The sequence below is a fragment of the Sinocyclocheilus anshuiensis genome, unplaced genomic scaffold (assembly GCF_001515605.1).
Source record: "Sinocyclocheilus anshuiensis isolate Anshui unplaced genomic scaffold, SAMN03320099.WGS_v1.1 scaffold991, whole genome shotgun sequence".
NCBI lineage: Eukaryota > Metazoa > Chordata > Actinopteri > Cypriniformes > Cyprinidae > Sinocyclocheilus > Sinocyclocheilus anshuiensis.
The window spans coordinates 1,164,163-1,172,164 of record NW_015547702.1 but is presented as its reverse complement, the minus strand read 5'-3'; positions in this window follow the sequence as shown (position 1 = coordinate 1,172,164).

Genomic DNA, 8,002 nt, shown 5'->3' with positions numbered 1-8,002 from the left:
ATAAAAGGTCTAACAGCTGAGAATGCATATCAGAGCAAAAATCAAGCCCTGAGGTCAAAACAGCTCAGAAACAGGTTTGCGTCAAGCCACACATCTGGGGAAGAGTTCAGAAAAAAATTCTGCTTCATTGAAGGTTCACAGGAGCATGTAGTTTCTGTTACCCTTCATGGAAGAAGTTTGAAACAACCAGGACTCTTCCTAGAGCTGGCCTCCTGGCCAAACTGAGCAATTGATGGAGAAGGGCTTTGGTTAGCATGGTGACCAAGAACCTGATGGTCACTCTAGTTGAGCTCCATGATCATATATGCAGATGTGAGAAATCTAAAACATCGCTAACATCGCTGCAGCACTCCACCGATCCAGTCTTTATGGCGGTGTGGCCAAACTCAATCCTTAAGACACATCTATTATTCATAATGGAAGAAGTTTGGAAACACTAGGACTCTTCCTAGAGCGGGCCTCCTGGCCAAACTGAGCAATTGATGGAGAAGGGCTTTGGTTGGAGTGGTGAACAAGAACCTGATGGTCACTCTAGTTGAGCTCCATGATCATATATGCAGATGTGAGAAATCTACAGAAGGACAAACATCGCTGCAGCACTCCACCGATCCAGTCTTTATGGCGGTGTGGCCAAACTCAATCCTCTCTTCAGTGTAGACACATAGAAGGTTCACCTTCCAACAGGACAATGACCCTAAGCACACAGCAAGAGTGGCTTATAGACAACTGTGTGAATGTACTTGAGTGGCCCAGCCAGAGCCTGGGATTGAACCCAATCAAATATTTCTGGAGAAACCTGAAAATGTGCATCTGCCCCCATCCAACCTGACAAGAGTTTGAGAGGTGAACAGGTGAGGTGAAGAATGGCAGATAATTGCAAAATGCTGATGAGCAAAGCTTGTCGCATCAAACAAAAAAAAAGACTTGAGGCTGTTAAGGTGCTTCAGCTAAATATTTAGTTACTTATTTCAGTTTTTTATTTTTAATACATTTACGAAGTTGTGACAGTTCTGTTTTTGCTTTGTCGGTGTGGTGTATGGAGTGTAGATTGATGTAGAAAAAAAGTAATTTAAAGAAGTTTATCATAAGGCAGCAACATAACAAAACGTGAAAAAAATGAAGGGGTATGAATACTTTCGCAAGGCACTGTAACTGAATAATCAAAAAAGACATTGTGGCGGATAAGTAAATAAGTGAATATACAAAAGTGACTTTAAAAGTCAATACTGTATATGGTTCTGACATCAATTACATAATGTATCAGAAGTTAAATAAACGGATGCTTATATGAATATTTCACCTGCAGATTCTAGGATAGATTCCAGCAGGGTTTGATTTAGCTGCTTCTCTTTTAAGTTCACACACTGCTGTGTGTGCAGCTGTAATGAACACTGCATTTTCTCCATAGAGTTACTGGTAATGATGAGGAGCTCCTCTGAGAGAGGGTGGGAGTAAAGCACACTGTCATGGCTGACAGTCCAGATTCAACACCTCATTTGAATGTTTTCTGTGTTGTTAGGTAACGTTCACTTCTAGACTTGCAAATAATGTTTGCTGGTTTCTGAAATTCAGGAACAGGTTTTCTCTAAAATATCTTTTCTCACAATCCAGTGTGGTTTATTTAATTGATGCCAAATTAAATAAACATAGGGTGCATGCTCAGACCACAATATTGGGCGAATTCCAAACGGCTTTTTTGCGCCCTTGAAGGGCACTTCGGGAAGGGGACGTCATTGGTAGGGACGTTCCAAACAGAAGTGAACAACTGAATCCCTTCATGAAGGGCCCTTCCAGAAGTCCATTAGCGAAGGGAACATGCGATGGTCACTTCACGGAAGTGATTTCCGTTTGTGATCATGTGCTCTTTGGTTAGTAGATCTTGTGATGCTTTTTAAAGCAAAGTTGGGGTTGATTTCGACTTCACATACAAACGTAAGTAGAATAGGCTAATTATATTTGTCTATTTGTAATGTAATACAAAATATTTTTCATAAGTGAAAGAAATATGATTTAAGACTAGTGTCAGCAAGTTTAGTTTGCAAAAGTTTAAAGGGGTCATATGACGTTGCTAATAAAGAACATTATTTTGTGTATTTGGTGTAATGAAATGTGTTTATGCGGTTTAAGGTTAAAAAAACACATTATTTTCCACATACTGTACATTATTGTTTCTCCTCTATGCCCCGCCTTTCTGAAACGCGTCAATTTTTACAAAGCTCATCGGTCTGAAAAGCGAGGTGTGCTCTGATTGGCCAGCTATCCAGCGCGTTGTGATTGGCCTAAACACATTGCATTACACCAAATACACAAAATAATGTTCTTTATAACAACATCATATGACCCCTTTAATAGTAAATAAGACACAATTAGACAATATTTGAATAAAATAATAATAAGAAGAAATATTTTTTTGCAACAACTGATGGAGTGCTGAATGCTGCACGCACGCACAGCGTTGTCAAGGTAACATGTCAGTCATTCCCTTCGCCGAGGGAGTTCCAAACGCTTAAAGGAGACAGTAATGCCCTACACCCTTCAAAGAACACACTTCAAGGGCTCTGCCCTTTAAAGGGAGTAGGGCATAGGGATGCTCCCTTCCGTTTGGAATTCGCCCATTATGTCACTGTAATGTTATTCACACTGTTTAGTTGTCATGGCAACACAATGTATTGTGTGGTGTGTTAATTTTAATACATTTCTATATACTAGAGAATGTTTTACAATTTCAGTGTAAAGTTAACACTATATCAAAAGATTATTAGGGCAATCAAGCATCAGCGTCACTTTAGTAACAATGATATGCCATTATATATTGAAATTTTATTTATTTTAATATTCTTCTATAGTTTTATTAAGTTTTTATATTTAATAAGTTATATACAGTACATAATATATATAACATAATATATAACCAGGGGTGCACATAAGTGGTACGCAGGTGCGCATGCGTGACCAAAATAAAAAATGCGCTGTATAAATAAGTTCTGACAGCGCATTTGCGTACCGACATGGTTGACAGCTGTTAATGCACAATTACCATTTTAGATCGACAAACTGTAATACTGTATAAGATTTCTATTCAAACTGAAAGCATAAATCTAGGCTACCCGCTGCCGTTTTCAAAGCACAATGCAAAACTGTTACATTTCATTCACAGATGCACTTCGGTCGGCAGCGCTAAACCCGGAAGCACATATACTTACTTGCCGGCAACCCGCCAAAATAAAAGCCTACTGATTTTAATTTTGAAAATGATGAAAATTCATCTTAAAAAAAGAAATAAATATTAGCAGTTTATTTTTAAGTTTACTATAAAATAGTGGTATTTGTATTTAATACTCCCTTTTTATTTTAAAATATAATAGTATTATCACACTTTATTATTTAGTTTATTATTTTAAAAAATAAATAAATAAAGAGCAACAATATTATCACTATGATTAATTTATTTTTTATAGTTGTATTTAATGGGTTACACTGTGTGCAGTGTGAGGACCAAACCAAATCTCCAGGTTCTCTTATGAGAACCAGGCTGAAAAACGTATGTGCACCCCTGTATATAACTCATGTTATATATATAACATGAGGAGACGTGTGATATTGCTATACTGTATATCAGCATGGCTGTGATTCAGCCACAGGCCGAGTACTGTATATATAAGTAGTGCTCACAAACGGCTGTTGAGTATTCTCAAGTGAAACGAGTGGAGAGCCGGTAGCAGCACTCTTTATGTCACCCCTTAAGAAGGGGATTGAAACCCACTGCAAAAAATGTCTTGTCTCTTTTTATGGCTCTTTTACACACACACACATACATACATGAGCAATATTAGCCATGCGATATGGCTGTATATCAGCACGGCTGTGATTCGGCTGTAAATAAATATCTTTATTTATACAGCAGTTCGTTCTGGTTCGCAAATCTGATTGGCTGAGACCCTTTTCCAATGGTGCGATATTCCAGTAGTATCAGCACTCTGAGCATTTCACCGTTTGCTGTTGGATCTATACTGGCAGTATTTGCTTCAGTGAGCGTCACTGGCGGAAGAGTGAACCCAATATAATTTTACAATATTATTTCTGTTATTGTGTCACGGAATGTAGTTTTAAGAGATCTTTAGGTGAGAATGTAGTTGTTTAGACCTCAAATAGGCAATGTGCTGATATACAGCCATATTGCACGGTTACTCATTTGATATTGCATTTATACAACAGTTCAAGTTACAAGTTACATACACTAATTTAAAGTATATATAAAGTATATGTTAAGTATATTTAATTGCAATAATATTATATATTTAAATAACATTATTTATTTATTTGTCTTTTATTCATGTCAAACAACCAAATCTTAATTTAATATATTAATAATTTGAACACCTGTCACACTTATTTTTTTTGTTTTTCCCTTTCTTTACTTCATTTTGCTAAATTACTTTTATTAAGCTGTTGTTGTAAAGATTCAGTGAAATGTAAAATGGTGAAATGGTTTGCTTGAAAAGAGTGCGCTGTCTTTCTTTACCATGTGTAACTTACATATTATATCTGATGCAATGACATTAAAAGATTTTCTATTGTGACTTAAATCTCCAAACACTTGGGGCTACTTCATAACATAAAAGGAAATAGCTGGCTGTACTTCAGTATGCAATGGATCATTTCATGTTGGCCACTATCAGTGTTTTCCTAAAATTTTCGTTTGCCTCCACCTTGAAACTGTCAGAGGTGGACAGACTTGTGCATTTAGTTTATGCATCTTAGATATTAGACATCTTCGTCATAATGACGTTATTATGTAGGTGTTGATATTGTGTGTTTTCATTGCAGCTCACTTGGCCTTCTTGTAAAACAGATCAAGTTGTGTTATGTTCTTAAAATTTCCCAGCCTCTCCCTAATTGACAGTCTTACAAGTCCTTGGTGTAAACGAGACCCCTAACTACTAGCTAACAAGGCATTAGCTACTATCCAACAGCAGCCCTTGTGAACACGGTTATGGCGGTGTTCTACGCAAATGCATTGTTCCATGAGCTAGACTTCAGTCATTTCCCTTAAGCTGACACACCACAGGAGTTGATTTTTCATAGTACATGTGGCCGTGTGAATGTGTAAACTCTTAAAGAAACTCAAACACTGCCAAGTATCTAAACTAGGGGTTCTTTATTTCCGACCGCGTATGCAGAAGACGCGGCATTAATACTCAAGGTTTTCAATTGAGGGGAATTGTGCCGATGAAATGTATACAGTGAAGAATAACCACAACCAAAAGCACGCTTCCCCAAAGGTATAAAGAAACAAACCCAAAAATATAAGCACTTCAAGTAGTGCTCACAGTTACCGAAATAACTTCAGGCCAGTTTTGCCAATTCCCCTTTTTCCCTTTACAAGGATAGCCCCACAGTAACAAAAAATAAAATGAATAAAATAAATAAATTAATTAAACACAGTACAAAGAAATTGGTGTGAGCACTTAACCCCCTGGATAAACAACGGTAGTGGCTTATAATGCTTTCTAAAGGAAGAACAAACATAGAATATAATCAAATATACATTCTCATAAGCCACTTACAACTATTGACTAAATAAATTCAAGTAAATCCATTTTACACTCTGTACATCTCTATTAACATTGTTATTACTATCTTCTTCTCCAAGAACAGATTATTAATGAATTCAAATTAACATTGACATCAAAACAGTATACAACTAGTGAACCATTTTCTCCGAGTATACATATACATTTCCCAAAACCGAATGAAATCAATATTACTCAGTCTGTGGCGTGCTGCGTCACATTAGAAATTCACCCAGCTGTCACCTCACATGCACCTTCACGTGCCTTCGTTCTCCCCTCTAGTATTATTTTATTAAAGGAGAAAGAAGTTTGGTTTACTTTCCCTTCCACTTCACAACATAAATGGCATGTCCTAAACTCAACGTTCACATTAAATGTCACTCACGCTCGATCTCCGCGGCCTGTTCGATTCCTCTACGCAGATATTTCTCACCCACGGAGAAATACGAAATCTGTGTGATCGCAGACTGCTCCAAACTGCTCAGCGACCAGACCAACACCCAACCGAGGATTTCCTGTTTTTTCCCTGACCAAACAACAGACAGGCATGTCCTAAACTCAACGTTCACATTAAATGTGACTCACGCTCGATCTCCGCGACCTGCACGATTCCTCTACGCAGATATTTCTCACCCACGGAGAAATGCGAAATCTGTGTGATCGCAGACTGCTCCAAACTGCTCAGAACTGACTTGGGCAGGCTGTATGGGTTACTGTGCTTACCCGCAGTCTGCCTTTGTGACCGACGTGGCGCCGGGGCGGGTACTCTAGGCTCAACCGGGGCCGCCAAATTACTCCTTTGAGCAGGGACTGGACGCTTCTCAACAGTATCCAGACCCATGTCTATAGGAGCCACCCCCATGCCATCACCTCCTTCATCTACACTCTTCTCCAATGCAGTCAGTGTCTCCTCAACACTCTCTTGTTCTTCAATCTCAGGTGCAATCAAATCATTTACCTGGGAACTGGGTCGTTTCATACATTCATCCGCTGAAGGCACTGATTGCCCTGTCGTAGTACGCCAAGTCTCCTCCACAACTACACACTCGATGTCAGTAGGAGCTGATATTTCGTCATGCAATGGACTAACAACTTATTTCGCAAAGCTTACTTTCCTACGCGGTGCTGGCACTGGGGTTGGTCATGGACAAGGTTGAAGGTGAGACAGATGGACCCTTTATTCCACACCGCCTCCGTCTGGTTCCACCACATAGGTAGTTCCCTGAACATTCTTCACCACGTAGACCTGTGGTGCCCACGCATCCTGAATTTTATTTCTCCCTGCCGGACGGTGCCTCAAGTAAACTTGCTGTCCAACAGCAATCTCCGGGCAATACACCTCACTCTCATGCCGTTCAGTCCGTTCCGCTGCTTTTCTTTCTGCATACTCTCTCGTTCTAGCATGAGCGTCCTGGAGTCGCTCCCGGTGAACAGACAACCAGTTGGTTTCCCTACCTTCCTCAGACTCCCGTCCCAACAAAGCATCAACCGGAAGGTGCGGTTGTGTACCAAACAACATATAATACGGGGAGTATCCCGTGGAGGAGTGGGGCGTCACGTTATAAGCATACACTAATTTGTTTAAGCAATGACCGCACTTGTCGGGGCAGTCCCCTTCTCTCACGGGCTGAGGGCTTCTTTCGGGCACACCAAAACTTCTTCAGTAGTTTCAGGAAAGGATCCGCATCTTGAAGACGACAAAGCTCCTCCTTAGTATACCCAGGTAACGTCGGAGTGTTTCCAAGGGCAGAGTCTGGGCTAACTTTCCCCTCGGTAAGCTCCCCTAGCGCTGGTTCCAACACTGTAAGATCTGGGCCTATGGCTGTTCCCCAATGTAGCTCACTACAAATGGCCACACAGCCATCATAGTCAGTATCTTCGGCTACTTCATGCACCTCATCCAACCCCGGCCTCCGGGAGAGAGCGTCAGCCGCTGTATTACAACGACCCGGTCGGTAGCAGATCTCGAAACTAAATACAGCTAATTGGGCCGCCCACCGCTGCTCCACTGCTCCCAGCTTCGCTGTGTTAAGGTGACAGAGCGGATTGCTGTCAGTGAGAACAGTGAACCGAGACCCCAGTGGATAGCCCCTGAACTTCTCTACTACAGCCCACTTTAGGGCCAGGAGTTCCAGTTTCATGCTGCTGTAGTTGCGGTCATTGCGTTCGGCACCTCTCAGCCTCCTACTTGCATAGGCAATTACTTTCTTCCTCCCATCCTGATCTCAACCTCAGGGCATTGGCCCACTGCCCATTCCAAGAAACGCTCCTTAGTCAGTGAGCTGTTGCTTGAGCCATGGACACCCCTTCTCATTGCTCGGCTCTGCGCAATGGAGGGACCCTGTTTTCCGGCGCCATTGTTTCCCCAGAGGCCGATACCTGACCTTCCTGATTAAGCCGCGCCGTACACTGGCGGGCTATATGTCCCA